This window comes from Hemicordylus capensis, chromosome 6, assembly GCF_027244095.1.
Source record: "Hemicordylus capensis ecotype Gifberg chromosome 6, rHemCap1.1.pri, whole genome shotgun sequence".
Classification (NCBI taxonomy): domain Eukaryota; kingdom Metazoa; phylum Chordata; class Lepidosauria; order Squamata; family Cordylidae; genus Hemicordylus; species Hemicordylus capensis.
The window spans coordinates 73450208-73471819 of NC_069662.1; the positions used below are offsets into that span (position 1 = coordinate 73450208).

At 44.2% G+C, this 21612-nt stretch overlaps 1 long non-coding RNA gene across 2 annotated transcripts in view; it reads left to right on the forward strand.

The window, feature by feature from the left end:
• Positions 1–18837, forward strand: part of LOC128328913 (uncharacterized) — a 30116-nt gene extending 11279 nt beyond the window's left edge. For both annotated transcript variants that reach the window (XR_008309445.1, XR_008309446.1), the window contains exons 3-4: positions 16774–16844; positions 18027–18837. This is a non-coding gene — a long non-coding RNA (uncharacterized LOC128328913). The remainder of the gene's footprint in view (positions 1–16773; positions 16845–18026) is intronic.
• The last annotated feature ends 2775 nt before the right edge of the window (positions 18838–21612 follow it).

Here is a 21612-nt window from a genome sequence, read left to right on the forward strand (position 1 = left end):
AATCATGATTTTGTGTTTGTGCACACCCCTAAATAATAACTAAAATTAAATTTATGAAACCCAGAAGGGACCAAGGGCCTGATGGATTTTCTATGGAGTTTTATAAGAAATATATTCATTACCTGGTTCCAATTTTATTGGAGGTTTATAATGATGCTTTTATTAAGTATTTCCCACCTTCTTTCAACAAAACTTATATAATCCCTTTAAGCCTAGTAAAGATCCTGATTTATGCTGTAGACCTAGCTATAGACCTAACTCTCTGTTAAATGTTGACACTAAGATATCAAATATCAGTTACACTGGCACATAGGGTGCAGACTGTGCTCCCTACCATTATTCATCCAGACCAGGTTTATATCTGGCCACCGAGGATCAGATAATATTAGATTGTTGATTGATGTATTAGCCTTATCCTCAGAGAAGCAAGAACTGGTTGCTATAATTGATTAAGATGCAGAGAAGGCATTTGACATGGTCCATCTGGGGTTCTTGAAACATGTTTTGATTAAATTTGGATTTCCCCCAAGCTTTTTGACTTGGGTTACTATGCTATACATAGCTCCTTATTCACAAGTCATTACCAATGGGCTATTGTCCCCTTCAGTTAGGCTAGAATGGAGCACACATCAGGGATGTCCTCTATTTCCTCTTTGTTTTCAATATGGTGCTAGAACCCCTGGCTTGTGCTATTAGAGACTCGGACAATTTAAAGGGTATTACATTAGGTGGGATTGAGCACAAGTTGATTTTATATGCAGATGACATTTTATGTTTTATCGATAAACCAGAGGTCTCAATTCCTAATCTTATTTCTTTAGTTCAAAAGTTTGGTAATTTATCAGGTTGCTCTATAAATTGGGGCAAATCAGATTCCATGCTTTAAGGTTCTACAGATTTTCCTAATGACTGTAGGGTTTGGGGTTTCAGGTGGTGTCCAGAGTCTCTTGTTTATTTAGGCATATCAATTTCTAGGAAGCTCTCTCAATTAGTAATGTCATGACACTGGTCTCTCCACGGCTGTTCTCTAGTTTTACTTCTCCCTCTCACCTCCCCCCAGGCAGGGCCTTAGAGTTTTTGAGGGAAGGGGTTTGTTTCACCTGAGTCCTCCTCCTCTAGGGTCCTTGGGGTCACTGTGGCAGTCTCTCTCCGGAGTCCTCCACCACTCGCCCTTCAACTGCCCCTCATCACTGTCCGAGCCTGCCTTAAATCCCTCCTGACAACTGATGCATCCCACGCCCCTGCTAATTTGACCTCTGCCCTGCCATATCAGACTGCTCTCACCCTTATCCCTTTCAGCTATATCTCTGTCTGCTGCTGCCTCCTCCCTCCCTCGCCCCGCCCTTCCCCTGGCCTCTCTAGCCAAGGTCTTGCAGCATCTCGGCTGGCCACTCATCAGGCTGCTCTGCCTAGCCAGCCACCCCACCTGAGGTCTCTCTGGCCTTGGCTGCTGAGGGGATGTCAGAGCTGGTAAGGCTGGCAGGGGCCCCCGCTGGACAAGTAAATTTAAATGTTTCAACATTTCTGGTTCAAATGAAAAATGATTTAGATCGGTGAGCTATGATTCTGTTGTGTATGTGGGGCAAAATAAATGTGGTTAAGATTAATCTAACCCCGAGACTCATATGTATTTTGAGAGGTCTGCTAATTCTTATACCTTTATCATATTTTAAGAGAATTTACAAATTAGTCAATGACTTCTTATGGCAAGAACACCTGCCCAGATTTTCACTTTGTAAACTTCAATTACCTGTTGAAGAAGGTGGATTTAATTTTCCGCATTTTCAGGCTTACCATTTGGCATTTATTCTATATTCAGTCCAAGGGTGGAACAATGAGTCCCAGGTTTTGGTCATGCCTTGGACAAAGTTATTATTTGATCCCACTGAAACCTTGGCAGGAGCTCGGTTCATCATTTGTTCGCGGATCTAGGTCATTACTGGTGGTAAAAGCCACTAGGCATACATGGAAAACTTTGGGTTCTAGACATGGTTTTGATCCTTTCCAGCATGAAAAGCTTACATTGTGGGAGAATCCGTATTTGAAAATTTATTGTAAGCATTTTTATTGGACTAACTGGGCCTTCCACAACGTCATCAAGCTAAATCAGTTGATCTCTTCTGAAGGTGTTTTTAAACCTTTTGACATTCTGCAAGCTGAGTTTGAGCTATCTTTGAATGCTAGCTAGCAGTTTATTCAGCTAAAGCATTTACTATCACAGCTCTCTGATCTTGGTGAGATTGCAGCTTCTGAAACTCCATTTTCATTATTAGACCTGGAATATCTATTGGGTACACCTAAGCCTGTAATCTAGCTCTATCAGAAGCTTAAAGACATTGATAAGATTGATATCTATTATATCCAAGATCTTTGGAACAATGATCTTGAATATCCTATCTTATTAAATCAGTGGCGGGTTGCTTTGAAGCCAGTGAAACATGCCTTTTCAGATCTCAAAATCTGGCGAATACAGCAGAAACTTTTATTCCATGTTTATTGGACACCTCAGAGAATGTTTAACAAGGGATGGCTGCAGAAATCTAGATGCTGGAGGTATAATCTGTACGAGGGTGCACTTAAGCATATGGTTTGGTCCTGTCTGGTTATTGCACCATTTTGGATTGAAATTAATAAGGTTGTTAACATGATATTGCAGCTATCACTGTCTGTTAAGGACATTCATGTTTTGTTGGGGTGCATCTCCAGCATATCGAATCTAGCATTATATAAAGAATTGTGGATTCTTCATGCTGTGTGGGTGGGGAGGAGGTCACCAAAAGGATTATGATACAACACTGGAAGGAGAAATTTACTCTTGAACTGCTACTCTGGATAACTGATATGTGTTCCTTGATATCATTCAAACTGGTTATTTTTTCCCAATGGCAAGGTAAAGATGAGGAAATTTTAGCCATTTGAATTTTAATGAACGGTTTTGCTTTGAAACATAAGATATATCTATCCTTAGAAAAAGGTGTCTCTCTCCCCGCCCCCTTTCTTTTTCTCCTGCTTTGGTTGTATCTTATTATGTTTAAGTTATATTTAAAGGATTTTTCTTTTTCTTTTTTCTTTTCTTTTTTTAGTTATACTCACATATATTATTACAATCCTTGATCATGTTGTATGCATTGTTGTGATTTCACTGCAATTTTGTAAAAAGTTGTATTATTCTGTCACAAAGCAAGGTTACACAGAAAAGTAAAATTTTTGATGTGAAATATCATTTTTGCCAATATGCAGAGGCCTGGAACAGTGAAAAAGTGGGGCTAAGAGAGTGTGATTCTGACCCCCTTCCCTATGGAATGAATAACTGCACAGGGCTATAGCTGCTTCTGAGCAATAATTATACGTAGCCTGAACAAGGCTGCCCCTTGTGCTCTTGTAAACAATGCCCCTTTAAGAAGTTTAAAGAGGCTAAAGAGACTTCTTAGCAGATATACTTTTTATATATTAGGCTGCACTTCTTGTGGCAACAACAGGCAATATTAATCAAAGCTTGGCTAGAGTTTGGTCCTGTAAGTTCAAATTTTTGTTATAATAGAAGACTGATTCATTTTACTATTGCATAAATGTATGTCACATAAATAAGCTGTCGTAAAACAATTGTTACTTTTTCTTTGTCCTGATGCTTTTGGCTCAGAAAAATGGGGTGGGGGGATCAACTTCATCCATAATGAAATATCTTAGCTGATTCATGGCTCTCCACAACCTACCCACAGTGCTCTTTTGCTACTTAGAAAATGCTTCTGTGGCCTACATGCGATTTTTAAAAGGCTAGTCTAGTATATTGGTTCAGAAATGAAGTTCTAAACTGGAAAGTTCATGGTTCAAATCTTGCTTCTGCCACAAGGAGGCAAGACAACACCGTAGGGAGGAAGAATATGACACTGCAGTCTGCTGCCAGTCTGCTAATGTTAGTCTGCAGTGCCTGAAAGCATCTATAGGAAGAGGCCCCCACTTCCACTCAGTATGTGTCAAAAAAGGAAAGTATAGGGGGAATAAAATGATTGTAGCACCAACAAGTCAAGACTGAAGAAAGGGGGGATTTCCAAAGGTGCTGATAAATTTTTAAAATTTATCCAAAGGGCTATTGCTTTCATGTATTCTGTTTGTGGACTTATTGGAAGTAGGGATGTGCAAAACGTTTCGGGCACAGAACGATCTGTGTGCCCAAAACGACCAATTTCGGGTGATTCGGAGCCAAACCGAATCACCCATGATGAGACCCAATAATTTTCGGACCCGAAATGAATCACCCCTGTTTCGGATCGAATTTTTCAGGTGTTTCGGGTCTCCTTTTTGTGCCCTAGAAAAGTGCCAGCCTTGTCTTCTTCTTCCCCCTCTGTTTTCAGTTTGACGTCTCTTTGAATTTCCCGCCTTTTTGCCTCCATTGATTTCAATGCAGAAATTGCTTTCCTTTTACTTTAATTGAAAAGGTCCTGGCGCCAAAAGAGTGGGGTGGGGTAGTTGTGCCTAATGGGTGGAGGTTACCACCCCAATTGCAGAGGGATTGGGCAAAGGGCTGATTTTTGGTGAATTTCTGAAGTTTTAGTGTCTTTGGGGCAGATAGGGGGCATAACGTGGGATCTGGGCCAAAAGAGTGGGGTGGGATGGTAGTGCCTAATGGGTGGAGGCTACCACCCCAATTGCAGAGTGATTGGGCAGAGGGCTGATTTTTGGTAAATTTCTGAAGTTTACACGTCTTTAAGGTTTTCCCCCATTAAGTATAATGGAGGGTGTATCGCTTCACATCGGGGGGAAAGGGGTGGCCTAGAGTGGTGTGGGGTTGGTGGTAGTGCCGGGTAGGGGCGAGGAAGCTACCTGAATTTTTTCAAAGGATTTGGGCAGATGGCTGATTTTTGGTTAATTGTTGAAGTTTACGTGTCTTTAAGGTTTTTCCTCATAAGTTATAATAGAATGGAGCTTTCAGCAGCCCCATAAGTGCACTTGGGGGGTGCTGGGGTGGCTCAGAGCGAGTGGTGGTGTAGTGCACATAGGGTGCCAACCACCCCCATGGGTTTCTAACCCATGGCGTACAGGGTTCTGTTGTTTCTGAGGTATTCTGAGTGTGGATTCTATGATAGCAAATGAGATTTTCAATGACACACCATGAATTCACTCTAATTTGCTATCATGGAATCTAAACCTTAAAGACATGAAGCAAAATTCGGGCACAGAACAGGGGTGTTTCGGTTCGGGTCCGAATTGCACACCCCTAATTGGAAGCATCTGGGAGGCTGCTGTTAGAAGCAGGATGCTGGACTTATCAGAGATGGATCTAGAATTGAGCAAATGTATGCAATAACATTGGGCCACCACTAGGGGGAGCTACACCCAAATGTCCTATTTAAATCATAATTTCCCCATAGGGATCAATGGAAAACTCAAAAATATTAATACCTCCCAAATGCCTGGGCTCACAGCCCTGAAATTCCACATGATGTTCCTACATGATGATAGCATTAAATGTGTGAACTGAACATGAATTGAACATGACAGAATGCATGGGAAATTAAAGTATCTAAACGTGCTGTATCAAATGCAAAGTATTGCCTTTTTTCTGCTTAACATTCTGAGTGTATTATTTAATAGTGAGCATACAAATTAATTCTGAAATTACATATCTAAAAGCCAAAATGCCAAGAACTTTCCCCACTGAACAGAAAACATGCAATTAATTGGTATGAATGAGCAGTGAAACAAGTTAAATTTTAGATGATGAGAACAGGCTTTTTGGGATGGAAAAAAGTGATAGGAAATTGGCCTGGCAACAGGGCCAAAGACTTGATAGAGAGAGGGCTGATGTTTATTACTCCAATGACTTTTTGTGTGGGAGTTTTGTACATTTGTTCCGCCTTCCTCTGCTCTCTCAGGGACGCAAGACTTTGAAACATTGGGTTGGTGCCCATGGGAACCACAGCAGTGACCATGCCCCTAAAAAGACAGCCGGCAGCCTTAACCTGTTGCCAATTATGACTGGAGTTTTGTCTGCAGATGCACAATTTAACTACATCAACAGCTCTGAAATGTAATACCCGCTAAACCAGGCTTTCATACACTGAGACTTGGGTAAGCTATTGAGCTAGATGTTAATACTATTATATAAATGTGAACAGAAGAGTTCAACAAACCTCTTCTAACAACTCAGCTGTTTATTACAAGCAATGGACAGAAAGCCCCGAGCATAAAACTTAGACTGATTTAAGAAAACAAACACACACAACTTATCTGTGAACCATCTCTAGTTCATCTTGGTGTAGGCCTGAACCAGACCGAAGCCATGTTGCCTTTCATATATTCTGTCTGTGTAAGGGGGGCCTAGGGGATTCCTTATAAGGAGTAGGGATGTGCATCGGCCCGGATCCGTCCGGACCGGCAAGGGGGGGGTCTATCTTTAAGGGCGGGGGGTAGAACTTACCCCTCCCGCCGCTCTTCCCCCTCCGGTGCTGCGTTTAAATTTCAAGTTTTCGGGGCGGCAGCATTCTTCCCTGCCGCCCCGGCCCCCGTTGTTGACCGGGAAAAGCCTTCAAGGAAACATGCATGTGCGTGTTGTGGCACGCGCATGTGCGCATGGCGGCGCCAGGTGCGCGTGCACCGCGCGCATGCATGTTTGCTTGAAGGCTTTTTCCGGTCAACGACGGGGGCCGGGGCGGCAGGGAAGAACGCTGCCACCCCGAAAACTTGAAATTTAAACGCAGCGCCGGAGGGGGAAGAACGGCGGGAGGGGTAAGTTCTACCCCCCCGCCCTTAAAGATAGACACCCCCCCGCCGGACCGGTCCGTTTCCGAACCGGTTCGGAGGCCTCCAACATGGCCTCCGGACCGGTTCATGCACACCACTAATAAGGAGTTGCTTTTCTGTGCCAAGGAGGGCCAGGAGAGACTAGATAAGAAGGTGATGAGGTATTCACCTAAAAGAATACATGCGCAGAAGTTAGCTGGAAATTTGCAGAAAGTCCAGACAAAGGAAAGGGGCAGTACCTATGCACCATCTCCTAGGCTATAAATATGTCATGCTTGTAAATGATCGGGGTCTTGGGTTTGAGCGATAGCTGCCAAGACCTTTGTTACTATAGAGCAAAATAAAGCTTTTTACATCCTTCTCGGCTGGTGAAGTGTTTGGCTACTGACCCAGAAAAGAACCTCTTTTTGTTGGGGTACAACAATCTGGGCCTAGGACTGTTGAGGTCTCCAGGAAAATAATACAGGCCCAAGGACTCACACAGGCTTCTGCTGTGAAACTGTAATTGTTCGGGTTGTCTCACATAGACATCTTAGGCTTGCCTCTTAAACAGGCTGTGCACAACAGATATTTGAGAAATAAATGTCAAGTTCTCCATACAATATGGACATTCACTACAGAAGAGCCTGGGATTTTGATGGGCCCCACTGAGCTCAGAGGAAGAGACTCTTGCCAAGCTACTGATGCTGCTGAAGATTGAGCAAGCAGCCAGCCGCCTGGCCTTACTACTCTCTCGGACTTCTGGATGAACTATTGACCAATTTTACTAATTTACTACTATTTACTAATTTACTACTATTTAAGTACTATTTATTAATTTACCACCATGTGTATGCCTTGCTACTTGGTAAATGATAATTCACATTGTCCTGTCAAGTCAGAAGAAGAATGACACCTGCTTCCTTGGACTTCTGCTTAGATGCAGAAATATAATAAAAAGAAAACTCTGAATATGCTCAGAGGCATTCAGCCTGAAGGACTAGAATTTTTGTCAATAAAAAATAGCAATACTAGCCTCCCTTGCTCGTAATCTGAAAAATGGGTAAGTCCACAGCGTGGTTGGGAGGTCAAGCAAAACAGGCCATAACACACTTTACATGCAACAAAAGTTACACTTAAGTAAATGCTTATTGTCAGATAATCTGAACTGTGTTCACTGGGGCCCTTCTAAAACTTATATAAAGCTAGACTCGAGGCAGTGGCATAGCAAGATTGGAGTGGGCCCTGCGACCAGGAGTGAAAATGGGCCCCTGTTCTCCCACCCCCTTCACCTTCTTCTCCTCCCCACTCCCCTGCCTTTGCTACAGAATAACTGTAAGGACATGTTGAAAAATGAAATATTCTCAGCACTTCTTTTCTCTCATTCCTATCGCACACACCCTATGCACACAGTCACTTCTGCACACTCACTTGCATGTGTGCATTCCTCTGGCTCAGAGACATTTTAAAAACATATATACTTGCTACAGTTGCCTCATATAATCATATGACATCAACAGCACTTCTATCTTTATTTGCCCATTCACGCATTCTCTCTCTCTAACACACAACTCAATCAAAGTTTTCTATAGGAAACTGAGTCCTTAGTTTCACCCCAAGAATTAGGAGGCAAACTGAACAGTTGCTAAGGAATGTCTTTTTTGTGGCAGGGGAGGGGACTGAAGCAGAGTAAAGGAGGATTATGGTTTTACTTTTTTAAAATAAAAATAATAATGACCGGATTTTAAAAGGGCCTCCAAGTTCCTTTAACTGAGTATCTTTTCAGCTCTGACTCTGCTTCAGGAGGGGAGGGGGGTGGAACAGTGTCAGGCAGCATCCCTCTCTCCTCCTTGTGACTGACTGTCTGTCTAGCTGATAGTTACATTTTCCTCACTGTTGAGCCTCTCAGTCAGACTGAAGGAGGGGTGGGCTGAACCTGAGCACTAGCCCATCAGTCAGGAGAAAAGGAGGAGATAGAGACACTGCCTGATACTCCTCCCCACTCCCCTACTGGACATGTAACTTGAAGCCAAGATGAGTCCTCTGATCAGGAGCCAAGAGCATACCAATGAGTTGGGGAAGTGGAAGGGGGAAAGTGAAGAGTGAGCTGTCACCCAGCCAGCAGGTCCCTTCCCTCAGGAGGAGCCCAGGGACATTGTCCCACCTTGTCCAGTTATAGCTATGTCGTTGGGTCCCTTTGCTACCTGGGCTCAGGTTCTGCAACTTCTCCATTCCAGGGGTTGCAGTGACGGTACAGGGGCGGAATTCCTTAGGGCTCATAATTATCCTAGTCACTGCTGCCACAGTGAATGAGGAAACCGGTGGGGATGACGGATGGGTCAGCAGTAAGTGCTGATGGATGGCCAGGCAAACTAGCGTGGAGGAGTGGCTAGTGGGGATGGTGGCTGCAAAAGGAAAGTTGTGTCATATGAGAGCCAGATGCTTGCAGCACTCCCTCTGAATGCCTGAAGGTGCAATCTCACAGGTAGGCCCATTTGAGGGCACTCCTCCCAGTCTTTCCCAATGGAGACCATATCTAGTGTTTGAACCTGTAATCCTTTGATCTATGTATTTCCATGGGGCTTAGGACTGTATACGCAGCCTTGATTCCTGGTGTATATTGACTAGATCTGTGGGGATGGTTGGTGGGGAATGACAAATGCCCCTTGATGTGTCTTTTTCTTGTGCTTGGTTGATTAGAGGGTTGCTCTATGGTGTGTGCACTGTGGGTTTGAGACATTGCTACTACTCCTTTCCTGCATGTAACGGTTGCTTCCTCACCTCTTCCCCTGGAGAGCCTCTGTATTTGTTTTACATACATCTCTCCTCCCAAGGAGCTGATTCCTTGCCTTTGCATTCTGTACTCAAAAGGTGACTATTAGTACTGTGTGTGTGTGTAGTGTGTGTGTTCGGTATTAAAGGAGTCAAACCCCTGAGTGCTAGAATCCCAAGCAGCTTTATGTTTCTGGCCTCTTCCTACCTGTGCCACTGCAGCATATGCAATAGGTGGCCTTGTGTCAGGCAGGTTGTGTGTCTTGTGCGTGTAGTGACATCTTGGTGGCATTTCCCCATCATTGTGAGTGGATTGGCTCTGTCCACATGGGGGCATGGTTAGCATGCTACCCTGTGATTGGTTGTATGCTAGTGTTGTTGCCATGGACACTGCGGGAGTGCCTGGTGAGGTTACATTCTTTTTGATTCCCCCACACCCCACCCACTCTTATTTTCTCCTCCAATTTTTTTCTGGGAGTGCTTAGGATCCCAACTAAGTCACAGTGAAGTTACATGAGAGTAAGGGGCCACAAATGCAACAGGGACCATAGGGTTGCTCTGCCCATCTGAGCCTGGCCCAAGCTTTACCAGTGTTATTCCATTTGACTGTTATCATACATAGACATTTGGCATATATCTACACTACAACCAGTGTTGGTTTTATATCAGTTTAGCTGTCCTGGCTTCTGCCACAGAACACTGGGATTTGTTGTTTGGTGATGGGCTAGGGATTCTCCATTAGATATAACTACTTGTTCTCCCTGCTCCAGAACTACAGCTCCCAGAATTCCTAGGGAATGAAAATTAGTGGCTGAAGTTTAAGGTGCTGATACATTCCATCTGAATTTTCAGTGTTTGAATTCTTTGCAGTGGCTGCCTCTGGCCATTCAAGGGAGCTGCAGAATAGGGCTGAAGGCAGCCTCGTATCTGCTGGTTTTGAGAAGAAAAGGAACAGTGACAATGACACACACCAGCTGTTGAGCGAGACTGAATTATCTCAGAGAAGAGTGAGGGGAGACAATAAAGGCTGCAGATGTCTCAGGTCAAAGAGAATGCAAAATAATGTTGCCAGCATCAATAATGTTACTATATTAGGTGTGATTCTCTGTCTCTGCTGCCATGAATGCTCCTGGAACTGACTGACTGACTGCCTCAGTCAGCAATGGATACAGCAGTAATTCAGGGTCAGTGTAGACCAGTGTTTCTCAATGTTTTGGGGGTCATGGACCGGTACATCCTTTGTGTGCAGTTTCCAGGAACAGCAGTTAGTAAAGGGGTCAGCCCCCCCCTCACCCCCCAGGCACCTCCCAAAACAATTTCAAGCCAGGAGGGGGCACTGCTGCTGGGAGCTCTCCAGAGCTAATTTCTAGGCAGGCAGCCCTCACTGCTGGGATAACACTCATTTAGCTTCCTTGAAATGAACGTTATCCCAGCAATGAGGACTGCCTGCCTAGAAATGAGCTCCAGAGAGCTCCCAGCAGCAGTGGCCCCCACTGGCTCAAAACTGTTTGGTGGGGGGATTAATTCCGCATGGACCGGCACTGGTCCATGGACCCAGGGGCAGAGCCACCATTGGGCCAACAGGTTCAAAGAACCCAAGCCGCACCCAATAAGGGGCCACGCTTCACGGCCCCGACATGCCCCCCCACGTCTGACATCAGACGCAAGGGTGCTGGTTTAGCTCCTGAGCAGGGGCCGCGCAGCCCCTGTTCGGGAGTTAAAGGGCCGCTGCATTCACGGCGTGGCCAGGAGCGGCTCTTCCCTACAGGGAAGAGCCACTCCTGGCTGCACTGCGAATGCAGTGCCAGCAGAAATTTAACTCCCGAAGGGGCTGCCCTTCGGGAGTTAAATGGCCAGCGCTGCATTCGCGGTGCAGCCTGGAGCGGCTCTTCCCTGAGCTGCTCTGGGCCACGCCGTGAATGCAGCGCCAGCCCAAGTCTAGCTCCCAAAAGGGCTGCGTGGCCCCTTCGGGAGTTAAACAGCAAGCCCTGCGCCAGTCTGACTTGCTCCCGAACGGAGCTGTGGGGCTCCATTCAGGAACCAGGCCACGCCTCCTGCGTCTGTGTCGACCACTGCTATTCCTATTGACAAACAGATAGCTGAGGCGGAGAGTGATGTGCCAAAGTCCTCTGTGCTGAATTTCTCGATGTCAGGGTGTTGTTACAGCACAGGAACAAGGCTAAGAAAAATGGTGGCAGCTCTACTTTCTACAGCAGTAATTCTTAAATTTTATGGCGGGGCCCATAGTGTGCTCTGAGAGATGCTGCTTTTAGACATAAACAACACAAATGAATTAACAGTTCCTGTGAGCCCAAGGCACCCGTCTACAATAGAAGAGTGAGTAATTCTGAAATTTCTCAGCCATAGGCACTCTCACCTCTAGACTTCAGGACCGAAGTCCAGGGCCTCCACAGCCACTGGGGCCCCCCAAATCCTCTTTAGTCTGTCCTGGGTGGTGTGGTAGCCCAGCGGAGCATGATGATGCTTAATTTGCAGGGGAGGGGGCCCTCCAAAGGCCTTTAGTCCAGGCTCCAAAATTACCTAGGTGCACCTCTGGTCTCAGCCTCAGATGTGATGGATCATTCAGTCTAGGGTTGCCAACTGTCCTGCACTACATGGGATGTCCCGATTTCCTGCAGGGAAATGCTTGTCCCAGTCGGGACTCAATTTCTCCCGCTTTTTGACCTTTAGGGGGATTTTTTAAAAAACACACACACACACACTTTTAAAGCCGCCGCTGAGTGGAGGCAGAGCAGGGACACAGCGGCTCTGAGCCAATTTCGGGCCTGAGGCAGATGGGCCGATTTTAGGCTTCTGCACACGCAGAAGCCTCAGTTGGAGGAAGACTGGGCCGAGGGAGGGAGACTTTTGCCCTTCCTCCCAGCTCCTCCCCTCCCTCCTACAATGAATTGCAGTGAGTCAGAGCTTTTCAGTGAATGTAAGAACCATAGGCGTAGTGACACGCCTTTCACCAGCACGCTGCCCCAGCAAGCCCTGCCCCTGCCCCATCTAGAGCCATGCATAGTTTGGGAAGCAGCTGGGAGAGCTCTCGTCACTGTGTCCCTGCTCCGCCACTGCTCATCAGCGGCTTTAAAAGCGTAAAAACAAACAAAAAAACAAGCCCCACCCCTAGGTGACCATCTCCCCCCCTCCCCCAGTCCCCATCCCGAATACAGCCAACACAATGTTGGCAACCCTAATTCAGTCACTCTAAACAGTGCAAATGTAGCAGAATTACCTGCCCTAATGGGAGAATGCATGTTGCATTTCTGCATAAGTGACTGGTGTGTCCCTATCCTATTCCTGTAATCACACGGCATTTTGCCTTATCAGACGCCGTAACCAGCAGTGAGTAACACACTGGAGGTGGGACTTCCAGACCTGCTCATGACAATGTACATAAGTACTCTGGGCTTTTTAAAAACATCTGAAGAGGGCTTGTGTGAACACTGAAAGGGATCCTATGAAAGGGGTTATATTAAAGTGAAGTGGGGGAGAGTTTTTGCTTTTGTCTGTTTCTATTTTATTTGTGCTTAGAAGTCTCTACCTTTCTGCTGTGAAACAAAGCAATTAAGGCATTTTTAAAAATCTTCTTTAAAATTAATTTTAAAAAACAGTGGACTATTCTCCTTCACGTTCCCTATACTTAATGCTATCACTATGCACTACCTTTATGAGAAGTTTCAAAACTTTCTGCCCAACCTTTCAGGACTTATAACAGGGATGCCAAGAATATGTATGTATTTGTGGGGGTGGGGGGGGCCACATTCCAACACAAAGGAATGGAGAAGTTGCTCTTTTTGCAGCTAAAAACCAAACTGCAACTCCCTCAGCACAACATACAGCAACTAACAGAAGAGAAAAGCTTTCACCTACAAAGAGGGGGAAAACAACAAGTCTCTCCTTCCAGAGGGCACAATCAATCTTCAAGGGGGGGTGCGTTTGCAAATTGCTCGAGATAAATAACTTGTTAGCACAACCAGAAGAGACTGTTTGCAGCATTTGCAACAAGCGTGCAATTCTCTCCTCCTTCGAACAAGACAAGTGCTGACAGCCTGATTTGGAATTAGTCTACAGCAGTTGCTGTGGATACAGCAGGTGCTCCGAGATCTCACAACACCCCCTAAACTTCTCCCACCCCCTTTCAACTTTCAGGAAGTTATTACCATGCATCCCATCCCTTTTACATTTCTGGATCAAATGCGGGAGAAAGTGTCTCTTCCACTCACCCTCTTTAAATAGAGCTACAGCACCACTTTTGGAAGAGTGAGAAATAGGAGGTGATTCATGCAGTTGAAATAGGTTGGCTGTGCCACAAGGGTCCCCCCCCATCCTCATTTTAACTTAAAGTAACCTCAGCACAGCTCAGGGACATCACTGCCTCTCATGATCAACGTCATTATCTCTCTCCACTAAATTGTATCTATGAAATTTGGTTCTCACAAGGTTCTCACTGTTTTTCGCTGACAGTTAAGAAAACAGGATTTAACCAAATAAGGAGTAATCACCAGATGAACAATGAATCATTCGCATACGTACTTTTTATTGCCACATATACTGTGTCTAGGGTGTCAGCATCATTCAGATGGTTTGTATAAGTGTAAGATGCACCTGTAACCAAACTGTAATCGGTTGAGAGCGTTAGCCTATTGATTACCTATTGCTAAACTGCAGTAGCAATAAAGCCTCTAAATGATTCCCACTGAGTCTGTTTGATTGACTAAGAGCTTGATTGACCCATGGACGAACCATCACACTCACCCTCTTTAAATAGAATTACAGCACTACTTCTGGAAGAGTGAGAAATAGGAGGTGATTCATGCAGTTGAAATAGGTTGGCTGTGCCACAAGGGTCCCCCCACCACCACCACCACCATTTGAAAAACTCACCAAGAAAAGAGATTCAAGGGGAGGGATCTTGCTTACTTGCTTGGTCTATCAACCACGGTCTTGGCAAATTCTTACACAGATTTCACTGGATATCAGCCTAATTATATACATATATGGATCCATACAACCTGGATTGACATGTAAAGGTAAAGTGTGCCATCGAGTCGATGTCGACTCCTGACGACCACAGAGCCCTGTAGTTGTCTTAGGTAGAATACAGGAGGGGTTTACCATTGCCATCTCCCACGCACTATAAGATGATGCCTTTCAGCATCTTCCATGTAGCATGTGTATAAATGTATCTGTAAGGGACAGAGAGGAGCCATGAGATTTCATAACCCCATGTTAAATGAGCCTGTTCTTCTATATGCCTTAAAATAATATAACTTGAGAGGCTGATACTTCTCAGCTACCCTGGAGACCTTACCCCTTGTAAAGTCAGAGCCAGAGGTGGGGGGCTGGGGGTGAGATAACATGTTTTTGTGAAGAGTGTGTGAGTGTGTGTGTGTATCAGCGAGACGAGAGGCCCATTTAAAAATCTTGTCTCCGGGCCCACTCTGACCTTGCTACGCCTCTTTTCTGGCTGCTTTTGTAGGCTGGTGCTTGGTTTGTTTCCCCCAGTGCGGAGTGGAGGAGGAACCTCCTTTTCCCTTGCTTGGATGCTTGTCATTTTCGCTCCCACCCCCTCCCCAATCTCTGATTTGCGTGGGCACAAGAACCTAGGATGCAATTCACCCTCAAAAAGGGTCAGGGAAGGCAAGCAATTATTCATTCACAATAATTTATGTAGTATCTTATAAAGTGGCAAAGTATTGTTTTCTGGCTAATAAGACTAGGATAAGAATGTTGAGACTGAGATATGGGGTTGGATTGAATTAAATTTTAGATTATTATAATGCATGGAGCCCTCTGTTTTATGTAATGGATGAATTCGGGTGTTATGATTCTGTTTTATATTTTAATAGTTTATTACTTTATTTGACCAAGTTCGGTTTTATGTAAAATTCGCTTTTATGTAAAGTTTTTGTACTTTGTGTTTTGCTGGTCAAATGACCATAACAATAAAGATTTTTTGTTAAAGAAAAATTTGTGATTCTTCTAAAAAATTGTGATTATATATATAATTTGTGGTTAAATTATTAGAATAATTTAGAATAATTAGGCAAATAATTGCCTGTTTTTTTCATATACCAAAGAATGTGTGCAATATAAGTTTAAAAACACACACAATAGCAAGTCCAGACAAAACATGCATACCAAACTGTTCAGGAATATGGAAACTGGTCAGATCTGAAGGCAGTAAATAAACCCTATCTACCTTTCCTAATCTGTGCAAAATAAATATAATACAAATCAAAAGGCTTTTTACTAGTACATTGTTTTTGCCTGCTACACAACTAGCATAAATGCATTTGCATTATTCTTCCTTATTTGCAGAACTACAGCTGCTTGTGAAAGGTGAATACTAAGCAGGGATGCACAAATTATCTCCTACCTCACCCTAGCAAAATCTGACAGCAGATAACAGAACACTAGCCTTGTACTAAAACCAACACCAATCTATGTGCTTTATTGCTTTAACATCTAGTTTGTTCCCAATAAATTGGACTGTGGGCAATTAAGATTTATAAGCTAAATGGTTTCAAAATTATATCTCAGGGAAAGTCAGATCTAAATTAGATCAGCTCAGGCTTTTAGGGTCCCAGCTCTGGACCAGTCACTTCTCTCTCAGCCTAACCTACTTCACAGGGTTGTTGTGAGGAGAAACTTAAGTATGTAGTTCCTGTGCTCCTTGGAGGAGGAGGAAGAGCAGGATATTAAAAATGTAAAATAAAATAAATAGTGTAGTTTTGAGCTGATATTATGGTAAAGTTATCATCTAGGTGTCAGATGTTTGGATGGGGGAGGGGCGCAATTTCAGTGCTTGCCCTAGGTGCTATTTTCCCTAGATACACCTCTGTACACAGAGAAATAACAAATAAATAAGATAGATCCCTGTCCCCAAAGGGCTCACAATCTAAAAGGAAACATGAGATAGACACCAGCAACAGTCACTGGAGGTACTGTGCTGGGGGTGGATAGGGCCAGTTACTCTCCCCCTGCTAAATAAAGAGAATCACCACGTTAAAAGGTGCCTTTTTGCCAAGTTAGCAGGGGTTTTCATTGCGTTGCATGATTTGTAAAAGTTCAGCTATGTTCATACAGCAGTAAGGGAAGGATCCTGGGCAGTAGGAGATACAAAGTGCAGCATACTTTTTGACACTCTGATATAATTGAACCATAATTGTTTTATTGACAAGCCATGAAGCCGTTCGTAAAAAAGAAGTCACCTGCTGCATTTCTAGTGTTAAAATTTGCTTTAATTTTATTTTATTTTATTGCATTTCACAGAACAAGAGTGGGAGAAAAAGCATTCATGTTGAAACTGGAGGCTTGATTTTGCAGAGAGCAGCATGTAGAATGTAAGCAGTTTGCCTGGTATCTAATGAAATGTTTCCCATTGAACAGATGGCTTTTGAATAATGGGTTGGCAGCTTGTCATTGGTGCTGTGGTATTCCAGTGCATGCTTCACTGAAATATCTCATCTCAAAGCAATGCCAGCCCCTGGGGGAAATCTCTGTCGAAGAAAGTCGTGTTGCATGAGAACAATAATAGAGTACGTTTCACTGAAAGACTTTATTGATCTGTCATTATTGATCATTGTCTGCCATTATTGACATTCCCCTACAATGTGAAATGACAGGGGAGTGGGATGTTTTAGGGCAGGAGTTCCCAACCTGTCGTACTCCAGATGTTGCTGAAATACAACTCTCATCATCCGCAGTTACCATAAATTGTAGCTTGGGATGAGGGGAGTTGTAGTTCAGCAACATGTGGAGTACCGCAGTTTGGGAACTCCTGTTTTAAGGCATGCCATAATCGTAGCTACATCTGAGCGTGGGGTGGGGTGGGGTGGGGACAAATATCCCTGGGCCCCTGAGGGAGGGGGCCCCCTACCAGCTGGGTGACAGCTTGCTCTTTGCTGTCGCCCTCAAAGCTTTCTGAAGAAGGTGGTGGGTGGGCAGAATACCATCTTCACATTTTGTTGCAGGACCGACTCCATCCTTGCTACATCCCTGCTCTTGGTTCACATGAGATGAGGCCAAACAGGCTTGGCCTGTGGGCTTTTAGACTCATGCACCCCAAAACATGGCCCAGAATACACTGCAAGGTGCTGGGGTTCCTTGGCAGACCATGTGGAAAGGTTTCCCTGAAAACTGCTATGTTGGCTGACCACCTGGAAAACAGCAGATGTTTCTACTTAAAAGGATCTGCTAGGTGTTTCTTTGTTTTGTCCCAAAGACCACAACATGAAAAGGGAGATAGCCTGGTAAAGGTTAATTTCTGTTGTTGTAGAAGCATCCAGTCATACATTGAATGCCAAAGTTTTCATCAGACAGGATGAAGGATAGCTATGTCTTGGTTATATATAGGATAAGACTGGTTCCAAACCGATATATTTTAGTTGCTTCAGAGAGTGGCCTTTCACGAAGTGGTTAGCATTCAAATTAAAGGTTACAGACTTTTGTAATGACCCAGCTATTCATTTCCCTTTGTGTGCAACAAAGCTGTACATTTTTAAAATGTTATTTTTATTTTTCAGATAGGGACTGGCTCAGCAGTGCTAAATGGACCTAGTGTGGAAACAGCCTGTAGCAGAGAGTGAAAAAAATAACTCTGTGTGTCTTTTGCAGAAGCCCTGTTGTATCTTATTTACAGTACTAGTCTGTTTCTAACGTTGTTTACTTTTTGACTCCTGCAGTATACTAAATTTATGTTTTCAGTTACTGATTTTCCATGAATCTAAGATATGGTTGAGATTTTGATTTTCTACACAGCTTATGCTATGACAGTTAACTTTGGATTTAATTTGTCATCCAAGCCTGCAACATCTTTCTGCAATCTTTTGGGCTTTCAATAAGAAACTTTTTGAAATTCTGCTAGTTTGGATAGTGCTAACATCAACACTTATTTAGCTGTAAGAATATTACATCATGGCCAGCATCAGCATCCTATATAGAGGAAAAACATCTGAATCTTTGCTTTATACTCAGCCCATTATTGTCTTATTCAGCGTAAACTTTCAGTTTCATGAAAGGAAGGAACAGATTAAATACAGACAAGCACAGGGATAATGAATATCTAAGAAAATGTTGTTGACAAAAGGAAGTGCTCAAAACAGAGCTGGGAAGAGCAGGGGGGAATAATAAAGAGAAACATCTGTACCACATTACAGTCCTGTAGGGATGGAGAAAGCAAAAGAAGAGCTATTACTCTAAAGCAGGGATTCTCAGCGTTGAAGTCCAATAACATCTGGGGACCCAACATTTAGAATCCTTGCTATAAAGCATAATGCACTACCTCCTGCATGTGATGCTAGCCTTTCTGGCTCCTGGAACAATTAAATGTGTCAAGCTTGACTTCTCTTTGTGGCCTCCAGTCTAGTGGTTTAGCATAGTGCTTGAGGTAAAAAAGCAAGCTCTCTCTTTTGGACTTAAGCTCACTTCATGCCCGGGGCAGATCCATAACTGAGCCGACATATGCAGAGCACACCGGCTACCAACTGGGATGGGGAACTGCTGTGCACCTGCTGGTGCTGATGGAGCTCACCTGCTGTGTGCCTCAGCAGCCCCCTGTCAACCTGCCACTCACCTCCACAGCCTCCACCTGGCCATTTACCCACTGCCACCATCACTATTTTAGTTTGGTACCCGAGGCAAAAAAGCAAGCCCTCTCTCTTGGGCTTAAGCTCACTTCGTGCCGGTTGCCTTCCTTTGCTGGCTGCAATGCAGTCTAGTGACAGCACTGTCCTGGTGCCTGTTCTATTTATTTATTTATTTATTTTATTGTTAAATTTATATACTGCCTTTCATTACAAATCCCATGTTCTCACTGAGATGGGCCCACACCAGGGTGGTGACATCATTCAGCTGCATTGGAGGTGGCAATGAGTGAATGGATGAGTGGCAGGCAGGCAGGAGGCTAAGGAGGTGAGCAGCAGGTGAGCAGCAAGGGTGATAAAGTAAAATGTGCTGCTGAGTTGGTGTCGACTCCTGGCGACCACAGAGCCCTATGCTTGTCTTTGGTAGAATACAGGAAGGGTTTACCATTGCCAGCTCCTGTGCTGTATGAGATGATGCCTTTCAGCTTCTTCCTATATCACTGCTGCCCGATATAGGTGTTTCCCATAGTCTGGGAAACATACCAGCGGAGATTTGAACCAGCAACCTCTGGCTCGCTAATCAAGTCATTTCCCCACTGCACCATTAGGTGGGGGCAACCAAAAAATCTAGTCACAGCCAGCACCAGTGTTGCTATGTCACTGCTTCATACCCTGCTGCCTGAAGCAACTGCTTCTTAATAAGACAATTTATGGTAGTAAGTAATGGTAGTAACCCTCCCCCCACCAGCCCTGCTCCTAAGCCTTAAATAATTGTGTGATAGGCAGATCCTGCAGACAAAGCTGCTCTCAGCATGAAGTTAAGTCGTGGGCAAAATATCATCTTATTGATTTGTGTGTCTTGGACTTCAGGCCATAGCAGCAGAATTAGAAAGTCATTCATCATAACAAGCAGCCATTCTGGTTTGCCCATCTCTGCCTCTGCATGCAGGGAACAGCTTCACCTACTACCTTTCTGTTTGTCCCATAGCTATTATAGTCGGAGAAGCCCTGCCTGGAAACAAACAAACAAGGTAGCAACTCGGCATCTTATATCACCTGCTTCATACTAGTCAAAAATTAATCTGGATCGATGCATCTATCTTTAAGCACTGATAGCACTATATGGGACTTTAAGGCTTTGCTATATTTTAAAATATTACATGCAACTGATGAAGCAGACTCTAAAATTGAATTCAAAGAACTATCAAGATTATAGGTAGTTTGAAACTGGCAATTTGAATATTTCAGGTCTCAAGTGGAAACTTTTTTGGGGGGTCCATTCCAGGTTCTTAAAAAGCATGCCAGTTCATTGGCAATAATATGCTGGATCCTCAAAAATCACAGTGTATACATGGATATATTTATTTCCTTTTACTCCTGCTATGTTTAAAAATTGTACTTAGGATCTGTCCATCTCTGTAGATGCACTTTGAGATGTCAGTCTGTGATTTTGTTTTTCCATAGGCTGGTGCTGTTGTGGGAGAGTCAAGGAAGGATGTGCTGCTTTAATGATAAATGTCAATGGGCAGAAAATGTTTCTGTGCTTCCAGGACTGAGTCCCACATGTACATGCCAGACACCCTTTCTATAAAGAAGAGGAATTTCCAGAGCTTTACTAGGTCAAAACCAAAAAGCAGAGTTGGAATAAGAAGCAAGAAAGCACAGCCTCTGTGTCTAGGGTGCAGCATACATCGGGGTGCAACTAGGGTTGCCACATTCATAGGAGAGAATTCCTGGACACAACCAGCAAAAGGGGTGGCACAAATGAAAAAACCCTCCCTTTTTTAATCAGGATTAGAAAGAGAGCTCAACAGTGGAGCTTGGTGGCTCTTTTATGCAGTTTCCCTGTTCTTTGCACAGGAGAGGGTTAGGAGCTCAGATCATTTTGGGAGCAGTCGCTGGGGGTGGAACTTCTGCAGATTTCAACTTTCATGTAACAATAAAGGGCAGTTATGATTTAAGCCTGTAGCTCCATGCACTCCTCTCCTGCAATGAGTGTTCTATAGAGAAATGGAACCCCAACATACCACTAGAGAAAAGGGGACTTTTTCTGTCCATATACTTCACAGATAAACCCAGAGGCCCACTATTATTATTTACATTTTATATCCCACTCTTCCTCCAAGGAGCCCAGAGCGGTGTCCTACATACTGAAGTTTCTCCTCACAACAACCTTGTGAAGTAGGTTAGGCTGAGAGAGAAGTGACTGGCCCAGAGTCACCCAGCAAGTATCATGGATGAATGGGGATTTGAACTCTGGTCTCCCTGGTCGTAGTCCAGCACGCTAACCACTACACCACCCTGGCTCTCGCCATCCTTTCTAACACTGGGGATGATCCAGAAAGGAGGGAAAGGGATTCACTGAGCCATTTGGAAAGAGCCAACCAAGTCAGTCAGCAGCTCTGGTACTGGAGAAAGATTTAAGCATTGTCCCATGTAGCTACAATCAGAGGTGCACTTAGGTAATTTTGGAGCCCGGACCTAAAGGCCTTTGGAGCCACCACTCCCCTCCACCCCTGCAAATTAA